This window comes from Aquarana catesbeiana, linkage group LG08 (assembly GCF_042186555.1).
Source record: "Aquarana catesbeiana isolate 2022-GZ linkage group LG08, ASM4218655v1, whole genome shotgun sequence".
NCBI lineage: Eukaryota > Metazoa > Chordata > Amphibia > Anura > Ranidae > Aquarana > Aquarana catesbeiana.
In genome coordinates this window covers 205,859,705-205,879,076 of record NC_133331.1, presented here as the reverse complement: position 1 = coordinate 205,879,076, position 19,372 = coordinate 205,859,705, and the positions used below count along the sequence as shown (strand labels likewise).

The 19,372-nt window shown below is 43.8% G+C and overlaps 1 protein-coding gene across 1 annotated transcript in view; it reads right to left on the bottom strand.

The window, feature by feature from the left end:
* Nucleotides 1-19,110, bottom strand: part of CSGALNACT2 (chondroitin sulfate N-acetylgalactosaminyltransferase 2) — a 107,822-nt gene extending 88,712 nt beyond the window's left edge. The window contains exon 1 of the mRNA XM_073596844.1: nucleotides 18,889-19,110. The gene's annotated coding sequence lies outside the window, so the exon portion shown is untranslated. The remainder of the gene's footprint in view (nucleotides 1-18,888) is intronic.
* Between the last annotated feature and the right edge of the window lie 262 nt (nucleotides 19,111-19,372).

Here is a 19,372-nt window from a genome sequence, read left to right as displayed (position 1 = left end):
CGGGATCATGCCCGCACCTAGAGGCCTCACCCCAGTTTCAAAATTTGCAGCTGGCGATTCCCAGTTCAGCAGAAGTGATTTGAGTGGCTAGACAGCCACTCCTTTACTCCTGTGGGTGGTGGAAGGGGTCTTTCCCCCTCCGCTTCCGTCGCTACCCCAGGCTCTGCCGTCCGGACCTGCAGCGACAACGTCACTACTGACATTGTTCCTCCCTCTCTGTGACCCCGGAAGTGAAAAATCCCCATCGTTTCGGCTCTTTGTTTACCTGCCCGTTAGTGGCCAACAAAGCAGGCAACCAGACCGATATGTGTCTGAGCGGCTGCATTGGAGGTCAGAGGAAAGACCCCAGATCTCTCCATAAAGAGGACCTGTCACGGCCCAAGCTGTCACAAGGGATGTTGTTCATTCCTTGTGATAGCAAAAAAAAAAGTTTTTAATCAAAAAAGTTTTGGATAAAATAAATATAAAAAAAAAAAAAAGTAAAGTGTCCCTGGCCCCCCAACCTGTTCTTACGCGCAATTGCGAATGCATACGCAACTCCTACATGTATATGTAATAGTGAGGTATCGTCGCAAACATCAGAGTGAGAGCAATAACTCTAGTGCCTGACCTCATGTGAATCTCTAAACTGGTAACCTGTAAAGGCGTTTAACTGGTTGCCGCCTGCCCACTGTCAAATGATGGCGAGGCAGTGCGGCTCTTGTTCTGGGACTCTGTCATATGACGGCGTCCCAGAACGGGCGCGCGGCCGCACTGTGTTGCTAGGACACAGCGCGACCCCGATCTGTGTAAAGAGCCGCGTCCGCGGCTCTTTAACCATGTGATCGGCCGTGTCCAATCACAGCCGGTCACATGTAAACACGGGGATGCAGGTAATCAGCTCTCCTCGCCTCACACTGACAGTGTGTGGCGATGAGAGTCGATCAGCGGTATCTCCTCACAGGGGGACATCTAGGAATGTAATCAGGGCACTGATCATCAGTGCCTTGATTACAATAAAGAAATATAGTGTCACAATGCAGTGCCCACCAATGCCCGCATACAGTGCCCACCAGTAGCAGGAATCAGTGCCCACCAGTGCCCACAAATGCCAATCAGTGCCCATTAGCCATGCCAGTCAGTGCAGGCAATCAGTGCTGCCCATCAGTTCAGCCTATCAGTGCCCATAAGTGCCACCTCACCAGCGGCATCTCCTCGCAGGAAACACCCGGACATGTAATCGGGGCACTGATCAAAGCCCCCTAGTGCGACCAATTAGTGCCAATCAGTGACACAAATCAGTGCCCACTAGCGATGCCAGTCACTGCTGTCTTTCAGTGCCGCCTTATCAGTGCCACATCAGTGCAGCCTATCAGGGCCCATCAGTGAATGAGAAAAATTACTTATTTACAAAATTTACTGACAGAAACTAAGAACAACTTAGTTTGTTCTTAGTTTGTGGGGTTCAAATTAAATTTGTAGCAAAAAGCTAGCGCGCTCCGGAGAATTTTCGATGCGTTTCCTAAGGCATTCCAGATGCCCCCCCCCCCTTCTCTTTTCCATTGTACTGGGGTCTGGTGCGTGTTTGATGCGTTTTACCGCATTCCAGTATAGGAAAAATGCAGCACGTTCTACTTTTTGGTGTGGAACACCTTGGAACTGACCGCATTGGTGTGAACTATGCCATTGGAAACAATATAACCTACTGTCTATGCGTTTTTGATGCAGAAAAAAAAAAAAAAAAACGCACTGGACTGCTTGTGGTGTGAACTGGCCCTTAAAGTGGTTAAAACAAAAACAATACATTATAAACAACAAAAGCAACGATAACAAAAAGTTAGTGTCTAAAAATGGAAATCTCTGGCTTTTCTGTTTATTGGAGATGAACCTGCAGATGTGTTGGAGATGGATTTCAGTCGTAGTGAGGACTCCTCTGCTTCTCAATACCGGCACTGTTCAGGAATACAAGAATCCTCAGCAGATACATCCCACCTGGGAGCCTCCTTTCACCTCTTCAGTCCCACAAGAGTCTCTGCGACTCCCTGGAAACCAGAATATACTCAGCTAATCAGATTATTTGTTGTGTATTCATTGAATGAAAAGGAATCATTTCTGAGTCAGGACAGAGGAGTTGTGCACAGACTTCTCGTACTGGGAGACTCATAAACAAGCAGTTATTGGATACAAAGGCAATGCAGAATATATCATCAGACTTGGTCTATCATGTTTTGGATCAAAGCCAACAACCTATCTACACCTGAAGATTAATGAATAAGGAAAGCTGGCCATAAACACTATAAATGTGCGAGATTTCCCCATCCACAGTAACCAGTGCGGATGGGCAAATCTGTGGTGTCGGCAATTGTATTTTAATGGGTGGCACTCACACAGTGTCTGTATTTTACTAGATTTTAGTGCTGTTTGGCCAAGAATTTTCCACACAGCTTCTTTTAAACGTCAATTGAAAAAAAAAAAAAAATTGGCTTTTGGTCGAGCCACGTAGTGCCAACAGGACCACCCACAGAACACATTTCAGATGATTCAGCAGGAGTCAGTTGCAATTCAATCTGTGTATGGCCAGCTTGAGACGGTCTCAATGCAACCATAAAACAAACAGAGGGCCCACCAGTCTAGTGCATTAGCCCTTCAATATCCTTTATTAATTATTCAAGTAATAGGTAATATTCTCACAAACCAACATAAGTACAAGCTTGTCAGAATAAATCCAGCTCCAGACTGTTAGCACATCTCATCACACAGAGGAATGACATAGGCCTGAAACACGTTTCGAGGGACTTGACTTCTTCAGGGTCTGACGATACCCCATCAGCACAGTCAGGGTTTATGGGGGGGAATACCTCCTGTCGAGATATTGTGTTCTCACAAGGGGTGGGGGAAGCTGTACCTGCTTGGAGAATACAATGATTATCGTAAGCTAGAAATCCAACTTGGGTACAAACAGCCTGCCCATAGATGGTTCGAATCTCAGCCAGTCCTTGCTGAACCGGCTGACAGTCAAACCATTTAAGACCGTCTTTACAGGATTGAAGCTGCACTCCAGATAACACTTTGTAAGCAGTTACAAGAACAGTTTCTTTCCTTTTGGGATAAAGTTTTGCATTACTTAATAAAAGCAGATTATTGCAACCCCCCCGCCAGTGTTAAATGGTTTCTCTTAACCCTCTAACTTCTACTTTTGCTGAACAGGGTAGTCTGTTAAAGTGAAACTTTACCCATAATAACTTGATAAAAAATATTGTTCTTTAGCAAGAAACATACATTAGTAATTCTGCTACCAAAATGAGTGTGAGCTGTAAATTGCCTCCAGCATTGCTCCTGTTTCTTCTTGCTGGAGGCTGCCATTTGGCTGAAGCCCAGAGCCCCTGAACAGCAGTAAATCTTTAGGCTACCAGCAGACTGTCCTCTACATTTTTGTGCTGAAAAATAGAGGAGCAACTGAGTATGTGCAGAGCAGGGTGAGACATTGTATTAATGGATAATAAACAGTATAGGAACTTTTTTTTTTAATGCATTACCTACAAAAGGGGCCAGCCTGAAGTGATCTAGCAGGACCTAATTTTCAGGATTAAAGTTATCAGATTAAAAGCAGCGTGGTCTTCTGGCTGGGGAACATTCCAAAGGCAATAGGGAGGTTTACAGTAGGACCTTTGTGTAGGTCATTGTCACATGAGGAATGCAGGTGGACAAAGTACAAAATGAATTGAAAGTGGAGGATCAAAGTGAGGAAGTCACACAAAGCACAACCGTTATACAAAAACAGTGTATGACAATGAGCAGAGAGACATCATAGAAGATTCTGCTGAGACAACCTGTAAACCAGAGCTTCTCCCAATATTCGAGGAGGATATATCCTTCTGCACTTGTATATTTTCACACAGACCCTACAAAAAGCCGAGTGTGTCTTTGTGAAGGAGGGACCTCCTGTGTAAATAGACTGTGGCTCTATACAGAGGTCTAGACAGACAACACAAGGAGACCACTGTTATGTCTCAAGAATCTCCTGAGCAAATATTCTAGTCAGGGGCGTCTTCTCCTCATCTTCCATAGTGTCAGAGGAGATGGGATGTATATTCTATCTGCAATCAGCACCCAACATACTATGTGCTCAGTCTTAGGCCCCATTCACACCTCAACCTTTTGGAGCTTGAAGCTCTAAAATGCTCAGGGAGAAAAAAAAATCAATTATTTCCTATGGAGTTGGTTCAGATCTCCACTACACGTCACCTGAAACCAAACACCTGATGCTCCAAAAAGTTCTGGAACTTTTTTTGTAGCTCAAAATCAGGCAGATTGGTGATTTTTTTTTAGGCTTTTTCTGTTCCAAAGAAATGCATGGAAACATTTGATTTAAACGTTTGAGCGTTTTAGTACATTTGTTATGCGTTTTTTAGTGGTTTTCTGTTTTAATGCAATAAAAAATGAAATAAAATGCAAATTTTTTACATGGTAACTCATTGAAATGTGCCGCTTTTACATTTGGACATGGACATTACATAAGACATGGTTGTCCATCTTTTTGGAGTTGACCAGAATATCGGTCATAAAAATGGGGTGCCTGACATAACCTGGTTTTGATTTTATTATAGCACGGAGTCTTTTTGGGTACGAGTCAGCATGGCGCATCTTGACTTGGCAATATTTGCCCACTCTTCTCTGCAAAAACACTCCAAATCTGTCAGATTGCGAGGGCATCTCCTGTGCTCAGCCCTCTTCACCCCACAGATTTTCAATGGGATTCAGGTCTGGGCTCTGTCTGAGCCATTCCAAAACATATGCATATACACACTATATATATATATATATATATATATATATACACTTTCACACTGCTGCACAGTAGAGGTGACATTAGCAGTGCTTAGCTATGACTAAGAATGATACATTAAATTTAAGGAACAATGTCAGCAACTAATTCTTGTCCACTTTAACCGCAAATACATATGAATCAGAGAGAGCTTGTTTTTACACAATGATAAAAATGATGTTCAGCTAAGATAGCTGCTGCAAAAATAAACAGAAATATCGGTCTACTGATCCTATGGTAGATTCATCTCCAGGAAAGCAGCTATATAGACAGCTGAAAACACACACAAACACGTTTTGTTTTTTTATTGCTCAGCCCCGCTTTACTTGAAATTAGGGTTGCACCAGATGCTGGTATTGGTGCCGATACTGAGCATTTGCATAAAGTACTCATGCAAATGCTTCGATACCTGAAAACGATATCTTTGCTGTGCGATATGAGCCCATACAAAATGAATGGGCTCAAACTGCACTGCAAAGAATCGCATGCGATTTGAACAGAAATGCGTTGCGATTTGTACAGGAATGCAGTGTGATTCCTGTACATATTGCATGTGTTTCCCCCGCCGCTCTTGTGTGAAACCCAGGCTTGTCACAGTGACATCAGCCTGGGTTCATACAGAAGCAGTGCTGGAAACCACATGGAATTCAGACAGGAATCGCACTGCATTCCTGTCCAACTCGCATGCGATTCTTTGCAGCGCACTTTGAGCCCATTCATTTTGTATGAGCTCAAATGGCACCATAAAAGGCATTGGAAAGTACTTCAGCACTTTTTTAAATCTTATTTTTATATATTGACTCTTTTTTAAACATCATCTTGTTGGATTTCTGTATATTTTCTAATTCTAGTAGATGTCTGCGTACGACACCCATATTTCAATTCATATTGCTATATTGACATTCATTTATTATGTTTTTCTTATATACCAGTTTTATTATAAGATAAGGGCTTCGCCCCTGCTATTGCTCCCATACATGTCTATTGTCTCTTACGCCATTCCTAATACCCCTGAGATTATTTCATTATTATCCATGAGGCTATAAGTATCCCACTTCAAGCCTACTAGAGTGCATTTTTTCATATAAAATTTGTTCATTTAGTTATTATTTTATATTTTTATTTTCTTCCTGGGGTCTTCCACGAAGGGCTGGGGAAAAAAAATCGATTTAAATCTTGAATCGAGTTGAGAGGTCAAATCGATTAAAAATTTAAGCAAATCGATTTTTTTAGATTTTTTTTTTTTTTTCACCGCGCTGTCCTGAGGAGCTGCAGGCAGGAGTTTTTAGGCGAGGCCGCGGATTCGGCCTCGCAGACTAGAACGAAGCCGCGGACTCGCCTAAACTCCTGCCCGCAGCTCCTCAGGACCGGCGCGGTGTCCAAAAAAAAGAAAAAAAAAAAAAAAAAAAAAAAAAAAAAAAAAAAAAAAAAAAAAAACTCGATTCGAATCGTGAATCAGGTTTTTTTTTTTTTTTAGGAAAATTATATGTCTCTTGACCCATACAAGTCTCCATGAATCCTTTATAATGGCCACTACAGTGCTAGTCTATGTGGAGACCAACGGAAAATGGTCACCATTGGGTTATTCTATGTGGAAACCAATGAAAAATGGCCACCATAATGTTAACCTACGGGAGACGAAAGGAAAAAAAAAATGATGAAGTCACGTGATGTAACGATACGCGTCAGGATTGAAGCTATAGGCGGAATCAGCAGTGACGGAAGTAAACAAGCTCGGCGCTCGTGGATCATTACCGGTCTTTTTTAAACAAAAAGTGAGTGTATCTGTGTTTATGTTCTAATAAATTCATCCATTTAAAGGGGATTATGCTATTGGAACCTTTCTTCTATTTCCCTACCTCCCTAAACTGAGCTTACTAGAGGAGAAGACTATACCACGATCTAAAGAGGAAAACTCAGAGGATTGCTGCATTCGATCCATCTATGCTGTAACCTTACAGAAGTAAGGTGAGGGGCTTGTACACATTTAGGTGTCATCACAGAGGATTGGCCCGACACCAGCCGTCTGTTCATATTCACGGTGGAGGGATATATTATTCATCTTAACATTCGTTAGACTGTCACATTATTGTTTGGATTCCATCTTCACAGTTAAGATTCCTTTAGAGTGTGCATTGGACTTTATCACTTGGATTGTTATATGTTATTATCAGCACTTTATTTTATTTCACATTTTTTAATATTTGATTGGTTTCAAGCTGTCACTATCAGTTATGGATATTTACTGTGTGTGTATCTGCTTCATTTTTGCACCTTGGCAAGCAGACATTTTTTAACCACATCAGCACGTCATTTTATTCCACCATTCTATCATTCATTGATTAATTTTAGGTTATAATCAGTTATGGATGTTTTATGTGTATAAAAGCTTTATTTGTTTTGTTTGCACCTTGGCACGCGGTCATTCCTTTGGATTGCATAGATATACACTTTGTGTGTTTATTGCACTAGCACTTTAATCGTTTGAAGGTTCACAGCGCAACATTATTATTTATTCATTCCATCATTATTTTTTAATTGCCCTTTTTATCACTATACTACAATGAGGTTGTTCGTAAAACATATGGAGATGGTATTTACAAATTAAAAAAAAAAAAAAAAAAAGAAGGAGAAGAAGAATAAGAAGAAGAAGGAAAGGAAAAAGGCATTAAGTAATTAGGAGTTAAACAAATGAATGGGCTGCCCAATCCAAAAAAATATTCACATATTCCTGACACCTGATGTCATGCTACAATATTGTGAATGGCAGCAAAAACTAAATCACCCCTTTGCATTCCATAGGTAATACCATTGCTAAATGCAACCCACTCATGGGGCCGTGCTGCAACTGTCCCACGACTGTCTGCAATGCATGAGGTTGTGCTGTGGTGGTGCAGCATTTACAGGGTTAAAACACACAGTGAGGAGGGGACGTATCCCCTCACCCCCTGTCAAATGCCCCTGAGAAGGGATCCACTGCTCATCTAATCATAGCCTTACTTAGGATGGACATACATTACGCAATTTTCTTTCCTTCAACCATGGGTTAAACAAAAGAAAATCGTTTGATTCTCCCATTAACACAGTCAGTGTTGATGGGGGAATTCCTCCTGTTGAGCTATTGTATTCTGACAGCTGGTGGGGGTTTCCCTGCTGTCAGAATACAATGATCGCTGGCTATAGCTGGTGGTGGTGATCATACAAAAAAAAACATTGACAAGCTGGTTTTACCAAAGTCGATCAATAGATTGACTTTAGTACAACTAGTCTTCCCATACATGGATCAAAATTCAGCTGGTTCCTGCTGTCACAGACAAAATTTCAATCAATCTATGACTGGTCTAGCACAAAGCAAGGTTGCACAACCACAGCTCAGCGCTCCAATGAGTGTGGAGGATCAGAGAGGAGAGACGCTGACTGACAGTCAGCAGCTTTCCTCTCGGGGATCTGTGAGAATCAAGCCATCAGCGAAGTTCGGTGTCTCAGTTCTCAGTGCAGAGACGGCGCGGCACAGCTGCAGCATCTGTCTGATGCTGCATCCACATAGGCAAGTATGAATCAAAAAAAAAAAAAAAAAAAACCCATACTTCTCTTTTAAATAATACATTACAATTTAAATAAACCCATTAAATTTTAGTTGACTAAAACGCGCTGTAAATTTTAGTTTACTAAAATACAACTAAAAACAATTCACATGACTAAAATACAACAAACTAAAATGCCATTTTAGTCAAAATACTATGACTAAAACTAAATCGAAATGTGACATAAAAATTAAAGTGATTGTAGTCTCATTTTTTTTTTAAATTAAAAATAGTAAACATGTTATTACTTACCTGTTCTGTTGCAATGGATTTGCACAAAGCAGCCGGGATTCTCCTCTTCTCAGGTCCCTCTTTGGCTCTCCTGGCCCCTCCCTCCTGTTGGGTGCCCCCACAGAAAACAGCTTGTTATGGGGGCACCCGAAGCCGAGTCACAGCTCCATGTGCTGCGGCCGAGCCCCGGCCATTTTTTATTCTCATTGGCTGGCTGACTGATTGACAGCAGCGGGCATCAATGGTACTGTGCTGCTGTCTCAACCAATGAGGAGGGGGGGTCCCGGACGGCCGAGACATTCCTACAACATCGCTGGAGCTAGAGGGCCCTCAGGTAAGTATTAGGGGGTGCTGGGGAGGCTGTCGCACACAGAAGGCTTTTTATCTTAATGCATAGAATGCATTAAGATAAAAAAAAACCTTCTGCCTTTACAACCACTGCTGTCAACAGCCCTCCGAAAAGAGATTCACTGTGGGTCACTTCTCAGTCTAGGTTCAGTTCTCTGCAGGTCAGGAATATGGACAAGTATACATGCTTTCCTGACATGCAGAGAAATGTGCTACACTTTAGCCAATGTGTAGGGATGCTATTCATTGTTAATGCCCCCCCCCCCCTCGCATCTACAAATATGTGCGTTTTTGCATGTGCCAAACTGAATGATGCTGCAGCACCACACAGTGCGTTTTTGGATGGGAGTCTTTTTCTGCGTTTCTTGTGTATAGGACTACCCTACATGTAATAGGAAAGCATTGATAACGCAGAGGTGCGTGCACAAGGGTGAACCAGTCCACAGAGGGGCGGCGGGGGCTGCAGCCAGAGTGAACACGCCATGATTATAAAGGCCCCTCATTGGACGCCTGTGTCAGATGAGGGGATGACTGTTCTCAGCAGATTTTTGGTTGTGTGACACCTCTGGAGAATTCCACCCGTATCATATTGCCCGTCCTTCCACTCCTGGAACAGACACTTCGGAGGAGACAAGAGAACATGTTTTTCCACTGACTACTGCAGGAAATGTTCTCAACCCGAGCCAGCCGGCATTAATGAGGTGCGCTGCCTACCTGGAACATTCCTGGCCGGGTGTGATCCTTGGTGTACGCACATTACTCTGCACACTCCATGCGTCTATCCACCTATCATGTACATACAAGGGGATAAATCTGCTCATTTTCACTGAGAAGACAGCAAGGGGAGCCGAGACAACACCAGGCTGTAAATCCATCCTCCTCTCACCACTACAGCCTGAGGTGGCCAAAACTGACACATGAAAACCTATAAAATCCAGGGAGGAGCGGCTGGTAACAGCACCAGTTCTGACACCACGTCTGCACTTCCCACCAGGGCATCCTTTATTTAGGTCACTTGGTTTTCCTCACGTTAAACATCATCATTAAAGCTGAACTCCAACCTCAGCTTCAGTCTCATACAGTTATACAGCCTCCTCTCCTGTACTGAAATGACTTGGTTTGCACTGCACACTGTGAGCTTCATACATTGTGCATTAGAAGCTGCAGCAAGCCAGATAGACCCAGCAAGCCAGATAGACCCATCTTCACTTTATGATTGGAGGAGGTCACTCATGGAGGCTCGACATCACATGTGGGCATTTCCCAGGCAGCAGGGGGTCTCCAAACTACAGCCCTCCAGTTGTTCAGGAACTACAATTCCCATCATGCCTAGTCATGTCTGTGAATGTCAGAGTTTTACAATGCATCATGGGACGTGTAGTTACACAACAGCTGGAAGGTCGTAGTTTCCCTGGTAGGGTGTCCTGCAAGTAGATGCAGTCTGCCTAGGAACCCCGAACCGCCAGACTGACATCCACCTATCAAGGTGATATAACATACACATAACTCTCCCCAGCCCGCCTGCTGCTTACAGTTGGGTTGAAGGCCCTGGGAGGACTACTGAAGTAGAGCGCTGCCATGTTTTTTCAGGAAGCTATATACAGCAGGACCTGCCTGAATTACATAGAGAAGCACAGAGGACCCACAAGCGATGAGGATTTTGTCACAGACTGGAAGTGGTTAAAAGGGTTCCAAAGGAACCGTGTTTTATTGTCATTTTTATGTTGGTTGTGTGGGGATAGGACTAGGTCTTCCATATCATTAATATTCTCAACCTTGGACAACCATGGTGAAAGAGCGGGTGGCTGTGTTTGTTTTTTCTTTTTCTGCCTCTAAACGTCCCTTCAGGGTACATTCACACTGAACGCGGGTTTGAAATCAGCAGAACTCGCACGATTTCAAACCCGCATCTCAGTGCGAGTTTAGGGGCCATTTGAAAGACATCTGTGCACGTTCAGCTGCTGCCCGATCTCCCCCTTTGGCAGAAGTACTGGGAGAAGTTCCCCATACTACCTGTCACTTTTTGTAAACAGCGTGGCCGTGCGGGGCTCCACCCACACAGCCACGTCATTTATTCATACGGCTCTGTGTGTGTGAATGAACTACATACCCCAACATACTTTGCAGCTGTCGGCTTGTAGTTCTCAATGAACTACCACGGTGCTGTGGAGCGCTGTGGTAGTTCATTGATACTTCCTGTCAGTGTATCTGCTTGCCTGTATGAGATGTACAGCACAGATACTCTGACAGATCTGCAGGAGACCTGCATTGCATCTGGTGCAATGCTTTACAGGCTACAAAAAAAAAAAAAAAAAAAATGCATATTTTTTTAACTGCAAAAAAAATCTGTATTTATTTTTTTTAAGTGACCTTATCTTTTAATGTTAGACTATGGGGGGAGATTTACAAAAACTGGAGCACAAAGAATCTGGTGCAGCTCTGCATGGTAGCCAATCAGCTTCTAATCTTGACATTAGGCCCTCGTTCACATTGGTGCAATTTGACAGGTCAAAATCGCATGACAAGTCACAGCCTATTTCCGGCAATGGCACCATTCCAGTCGGTGTGACGCCGACTTTGCGGCAACACACCAATTTGCTATAGTAGTTCCTGCGCTACTTTTGCCAATTTTGGGTGTGACTTCAATAGATGTCTGTACATGAATCCGCACAGATGTCTTTCAAGTAGCACCTGAAATCGCGCTGACCTGTTACTTTGAAATTGAGCTACTTCAAGTGAAGGAACACGACTTTAAAGTAGCATCAATGTGAACCATTCGCTTGCTCTCAGAAGCATGACAGGTCCGTGTCCACTCCGCTATGCAGAACAGACACAGTCCCGCTCTCCTCTATCGGGTCGGATCGCCTGCAGAAAAGGGTATGTTTACTGATTTTTTTTTTTTTCAGGGCTAGATAGGTTAGTGTTAGAGTGTTGGTGGCTATAGATGCAGGGATTTTAGTGACTTCCACTTTAAGTGGTTAAACTGTCCTCATTTAGACCCCTTTCACATTGAGGCAGTTTTCAGGCATTTTAGCGCTAGTAAAGCACCTGAAAACTGCCTCCCATTCATTGCAATGGGTGCTTTCACACCCTGGCGGCGTCCTTGCAGGACGTTCAAAAAAGTCCTGCAAGCAGCATCTTTGGGGCAGCGCTTCGAAGCGCCTGAAAAGCTCTTCGGAAGCTCCGCAACCCCTTTTTTGGTGTTAAAAGCTCCCTGCTAGCGTCCGAAAAGCACTGCTCATTTTAGCAGCGCTTTACCACTGTGATTTTATCACCAAAAAAGGAGTTAAGGACTCCCGTGTTGCGGCGCATCCCGAAGCGCTTTTCAGGTGCTTCAGAAGCGCTGCCCCAAAGATGCTGCTTGCAGGACTTTTTTTTTTTTTTTTTTTTTACCATAAACGCACGGGCGGCCCCAGTGTGAAAGGGGTCTTACAGACCGAAGTTAAAGAGGAAGTATGGCATAGTAGCCCATTATGTATCACTTACCTGAAACCGAAGCCTGCGATGTCGCAGCTGTCCCCACTAGCAGCAGGCGTCCATTTTCACCCCTCTTCCTTCTGAGGCTGCGAACTCCGGCTCTGAGACTAGCCGGAGTCGCTGGAGCCGCCAGTCACGGTATGACGCCTATTAGAAGCGGCACGATGTGCCCTTTCTAAAGTGCGCATGCGCCGTAGTCATCAGCCCACGGCTTTTATGTAAATATCTCCTAAACCGTGGAGATATTTCCAGCACCTACTTACCTGTAGGTAAAAGTGGTTGTACAGGGTGTACAACCACTTTAATTCCTTTGATCTAAAAAAGGGAAATGTTACAATGTTTCTCTTTATTTTGCCATAGCGAGGTTGTGATAAACTTGGCAGGCTGCCTGTTTTTTGTTTTTTTTTGACAGCTGTCAGCTTGATAGAGGTGCGCATCTTCACTGGTCTCACGATTCGATTATCTGGTCAAGGATTCGATTCCGCGATGCATCACGATTAGCGGCGAGCTCCCACTTCCGCTTGGGCCGCCCTTCCACCCTGCAATCTTCTGGGACACATTACAGGTCCCAAAAGATTGCCTGGCCATTCAGGACAGCGCAGTGAGATATGCGCACCCGACTATGAAGCTGCAAGCTGTCACTGCCGGATGCCCACATTAGTATTGCCAGCGCCGTGGACAGGCGGGGGAGAGAAGGGAGGGTTTGGGTGACCACATTGCTGGATTGTGGGACAGGCGAGTGTCTTTTAATTAAAAGTCAGAAGATACATTTTTTTGTAGCTGCTGACTTTTAATAAAACAAAAAATTGACTGGAACTCCTCTTTGAATTAAAAATAACCTCACTCCCTTAAAAAGTGCACTACAGGGTACAGACATTCACACACACTGCTGCTATCAGGAGGGATTACAATCCACAGCTGACAAACAGCCCTGTGAAGTTCCCTGTACTGTCTCTGTGCTGACAGTTCCCCATGGCTTCCCCGTTTGCACCTTCCAGCACACTAGGAGTTAACAGAATGGAATGTGCAAATGGGGAAGCCAGGGAACTGTCAGCACTGAGCGTGTATGAGGTGTAAGTAGAGTACAAACACATTTGTGCTCGACTTGTGTTGTTAAAATAACTGTGCTTTAATAAATCCCGTGTTACAATCAATGAAGTGCCCCGCTATATGTGCTTTTTAACCACTTAAAGACCAGCCTCGTTTTGGATTTTAGGTGTTTACATGTTTAAAACAGTTTTTTTTTGCTAGAAAATTACTTAGAACCCCCAAACATTATATATTGTTTTTTTCCTAACACCCTAGAGAATAAAATGGCGGTCAATGCAATACTTTTTTTCGCACCGTATTTGCGCAGCGGTCTTACAAGCGCACGTTTTTTGGGAAAAAAAAAAAAAATCACTTTTTTTAATAAAAAAATAAGACAACAGTAAAGTTAGCCCATTTTTTTTTTTATATTGTGAAATATAATGTTACGCCAAGTAAATTGATACCCAACACGTCACACTTCAAAATTGCGCCCGCTCGTGGAATGGCGTCAAACTTTTACCCTTAAAAATCTCCATAGGCAACGTTTAAAAAACTCTACAGGTTGCATGTTTTTCGTTACAGAGGAGGTCTAGGGCTAGAATTATTGCTCTTGCTCTACCGGTCACGGCGATACCTCACATGTGTGGTTTGACCACTGATTTCATATGCAGGCGCTACTCACGTATGTGTTTGCTTCTGCACGCGAGCTCGACAAGGAGTTTTAAAAAAAAATGGTTTTTTTTCTTATTTATTTTTTCACTGTTTTTTTTTTTTTTTTTTTTTTTTTTTTTTTAATGGATCACTTTTATTCCTATTACAAGGAATGTAAACATCTCTTGTAATAGAAAAAAGCATGACAGGTCCTCTATGAGATCTGGGGTCAAAAAGTCCTCACATCTCATATTTGGACTTAAATGCAATAAAAAAATAAATAAAAAATGTCATTTGAAAAAATGACATTGAAAAAAACGTGCCTTTAAGAGGTATGGGCGGAAGTGACGTTTTGACGTTGCTTCCGCCCTGCAGTGTCATGGAGATGGGTGGAGGCCATCTTACCCTCACTCGTCTCCATGCACTGCAAGTAAGAGGATGCGGACCGACGGCTCCGGTAAGCGGTGGAGGGCACCGGTAAGTGGCGGCCCTCTCCCACCACCGATAAAAGTGATCTCGCGGCGAATCCGCCCCAGGGACCACCTTTATCTTGTAGCCAACCGATGCCCGAAAACGGGGATACCGGGGTTATGGCAGCTAGCTGTTGCCATAACAACGATATCCATCCTCAAAGTTAGGAAGTACATTGGCGTGCGGCGGTCGGCAAGTGGTTAAAAAATATGCAGCTTCATACCTTATTTCTCATTGTGTGTACAATACATGCCGCTCATGTGACTGCCCAGCCCACCTCTCTGCTCTCATGTCTCTCCTGAGGTCAGCGGGGAATTCCCCGTCCCACCTCTCTTCTCATCTGATAACTACAGTCAGCAGGTGGGGCTGAGAATTCTCCGCTGACGTCAGGAGAGAGGCGGGCCGGGCAGTCACATGAGCGGCATGTATTGTACACACTTAAAACACAGTTATTTTAACAATATGCTCGGATTGCTCAAGTCGGGGTGACGTCACCCAGTAATCGATTTTTACGGTTGTATGCATCAATGCCGCATCGGGGACACCCGAATCGCGATGCATCAATTCATTTCAGCACCCCTACAGCTTGAGCAAAGAACTCTCTGCACTGAATTCAAGGAAATGGTGTATTAAGATCGTGACGGGGGTAGAATCGCAATCTTGATTCTTTAACGATGAATCGTGCAGCTCTACATCGGACATGTGTCTGCTGACATCCACCGCTCCATAGATGACACTGGAGGGTCCGATCAGGTCCGCCTGAAAAACTGACAGGCGGACCTGATTGGACAGCCTGTGTTAAAGGGGTCTAACACCTAGACGTTGATTGGTTACTATGCACAGCTGCACCAGCTTTAGTAAATCTCCCCTTATGTGTCCATAGTTTTACACGCCTACAAGCACATTAACAGTAGACGGGTTTAACAGTTGGGTATTAATTTATTTCAATGGCTAGAATTAGGGTTGTCCCGATACCACTTTTTTAAGATCGAGTACAAGTACCGATACTTTGTTTCAAGTACTCGCCGATACCAATTACAGATACTTTTTTTAATGTCATGTGACCGTGGCACTAATATGCAGCACTGATGACGCGTGGACTGTCAGTCGTTTTTTATACAATTTTATTTTTTACAATGTATTTATTTTTAGCTTTTTTACGTTTTCTTTTTTTTCTGTTCATTCAGAAAAGGAAGGAGCCGGTAAATTACAGATTTACCAGCTCCTTCCTCCGCTCTCCATCCTGACACATCCAGAACAGAGGGGGGAGCCGGGTACAGAGGGGGACTGGAGGATGCGGGGACAGTCGGGGGTGATAGGTGGGAGCAGCTGAAAGCTGGGGGGGGGGGGGGGGGGGGGGGCGGTAGGAGAAGCTTCTGTCAGCTGCTTTATTGAAATCTATACAGGGGGGAGATCGGTACTTGTAACGCCACCCCCCCCGCCACCACCACCACCACCACCGCCGCCGCACCGATCACCCCTGACTGCCCAGGTATTAAATCAAGCATCAGTATCGGGACAACCCTAGCTAGAATAAGGTATTATTCCAGTCAATGAAATAAATCAATAAATTAACGCCCAAGCACTTGACACGTTTACAAAAACAGGGCTTTAAGCACATTTATGATGCTACTTTTCTCCTTCCAGGAAAGCTGGGCAAGAGGACTAAACCTGGATGAAAACCTGTAAAACAAGGCAATGCATGGAGATAAGATCAGGTCTATCCAGGTATCGTATGTACCAAATTCTCCCGACCCCCTAGAGGTGAGCCCAGTATGCCAATAGAGACTATCTTCAGGCTGGAGCTCTGGCATGGCCCAGGATATCCCCCAATCACAGCCTGACCTACAGAACGGGTTCTCTGGAGAAGATCAAATCCTAATGAAACATCTCCCCCCAGAAGACGCACCTAGTATATAGTACAGGGATCTTCAAACTACGGCTCTCCAGCTGTTGCAGAACTACACATACCATGAGGCATTGTAAAACTCTGACATTCACAGACATGACTAGGCATGATGGGAATTGTAGTTCCTGAACAACTGGAGGGCCATAGTTTGAAGACCCATGATATAGTAGAAGAAGCTCCATGTATAGTGAGGACCTCCTCCACTGACATCTATCACCCGTTCATCTACAGCTTCTCACCTCCAGTATTAGAGGTAGCAATACAAAGCCCAGCTAAAGAAAACACTGCACAGAAATAGAACAGGCTCACCTTAGACCGGCCCATACACGGTGCAAATTTCTTTCCTGCAATTGCGGGATGCAGGAAAGAAATTTGCTCGTTTTGCCCATCAACACGGACAGTGCTACCAGGGGAGTCCCTCCAGCTGAGCAATTGTCTTCTCCTGGCAGGGGAAGCCGTCCCCGATGGGAGAAGACTGGTGATTAGTGCAGGCTGGTTGTACCCAAGTTAAATAAATGCCCATTACCAGTTCAAATCTCAAACTGTTGGCCTTAAGGCTGGTAATACACTATGCAGTTTGATTGTACAATCTTCTTTAGCTTTACCAAAAAATTGTAATATGAGCACGCACCTAAATAATCCATTCAATCAATATCAAATGGGGCAGGCCCTTATACTACATAGTCAATGGCAGATCTAGAGGAGATTGAACAGATTGTAAAGTTTATGATCAGCCGTAGAGTCACCATACATGTTACAATCTTTGTACATTCAACTTCAGATTTACCTAATCAATTTGTGTCCAATCAGGCAAGCCCATGCACAACATAGTAATTGGTAGATCTACAAGAGATAATCACATTGTATAGTATATGTGAAGTCTTAAACCGGGTACACACTATTCGTTTTTTAATCCATTCAACCCCGCAGGGAAAAAACTGACAGCTCCAGTCGGAGCCGCTGTACTAAGTGAGGTTCGTTTAACAATCTCCCCCACTAAGCTCCTCTGTTCTGACAGGGGGACAGGGACGCCCCCCAAGAACACTCTGATCAGTGTGCTCTGCCATTGGCTGAAAGCGCTGATCAGGAGTCAGTCGGCTGCTGGTCTTCCACCATGCATGATCGGCTTCTGACGGACAGACCGACATACACACGGGCCGAATGTCGGCTGTTTTTTTTTGTTTTTTTAACTGGCTGATGTCTCCTAACATTCAACCCATGTGTACCTGGCTTTAGGCTGGCCAGTAGCCACACACTATACAATCTAATGTCCAATCTACTTTAGCTTTTCCAAAACTATATAAAAAATAAAAAAGGTCAAATCTATGTCATCCATTACACTAGAATGACATCAAAGAGCCCCTTGTACTACATAGTTTATAGGAGATTGTACAGTGTGTGATGAGCCTAGACTATATCTTATCATATCCCACCACCATTATAGCACTACATGATGGGGTGTATGGAGGTGCATTGTTCATGCAGCCAGACATGGTTATCTGAATGTAGTAGTGTGGTTAGGAATGGTTATCGGAGTCGAGCTGATGATAACGATAGTGATAACGATGGTGATAACGATGGTGATAACGATGGTGATAACGATGGTGATAACAATGGTGATAACAATGGTGATAACAATGGTGATAACAATGGTGATCTCTGCAGACAAGACGAGAGAGTGCATCTCTATAGGAACACAAAGGACAACATGTATACACTACAATAATGCTGCTATGGATATATTATGTATACACACACTCCACTAGTCCTGTTAGAGATCTAACCTTGTCTGACACAGACGCCTGTTGCGACACACCTCGCCAGAAGAACGATTTATGATAAAAAGTGACAGATCTTTCCGGTTGAGTCGAATGAGATCTGGAAATAACAGTCACATGACTGCAATAAACATCTGTCTCCTTTAGTGGAAAGCTTTGTGAATTGCACCTGTAGTCACCAAATCTCCCTGATTTCCAGGTGTAACCCTGACCATACACTGTACAATCTGATTGTACAATCTCCCATCAATGTGATACAATGTCTGCCTGGATGATACACATGGAATGCAGGGTTCCCATCACATGACATAGTTCTGATCAGTCCAGAAGAAGACTGACCACCCCCATACATCATTCCCTCATTGGACTCACCAAATCTATGTCCTGAAATAATGCATTCAGATTGTATCATTCTGGTAACCATGACAGCTGTAAAGGAGATCATACAATCAGATTGTATAGTATGTGGCCAGTTGTACAGATCGGTCTTTGGCTTTCCATCCTCCAGCATTAATCATTCACAGAACTCTCTGTTCCATTATAAAGTCCATTGAGCCAGCACATGATCCTTAGTGGTTGGTGTCCCATAGACTTGTGTGATGTTACCTGTGATGAGCAGTGCTGGGTTCTTCTATGATGGCTCCTCAGTGTCCAGTGATCACAGCTCTCCCCTGTAATCTTCCATCCAGGGATCAGCACCCCGTCCGCAGCCACACTCACTCCTTCTCTATTGATAAGCTCCGCATTACTCTGCATACCCGGCCAGGAACCAAGCCTCGTTCTCACCGTCCAAGGTTCAAGCCTCCTTCTCAGATTACAGAAACCAAGCCTCGTTCTCAGTGTTCAATAACCAAGCCTCGTTTTCAGCTCTAGCCGCTGAATAGACAGTCTTTTTAACCCCTTGAAGAGGATCTTAAAGTAGAGCTATAGGCAAAACTTTTTTGGCTAGAGTAAGGGAGGGTTATAACCCCTGTTAGTTTATTTTTTGTCATCTGTGTCCCATTGGGTGGATTTACCCTCACTTCCTGTCCTATAGCCAAAACAGGAAGTGAGAGATGATCCCTGTAAATTAACCACTTCAATACCAGAC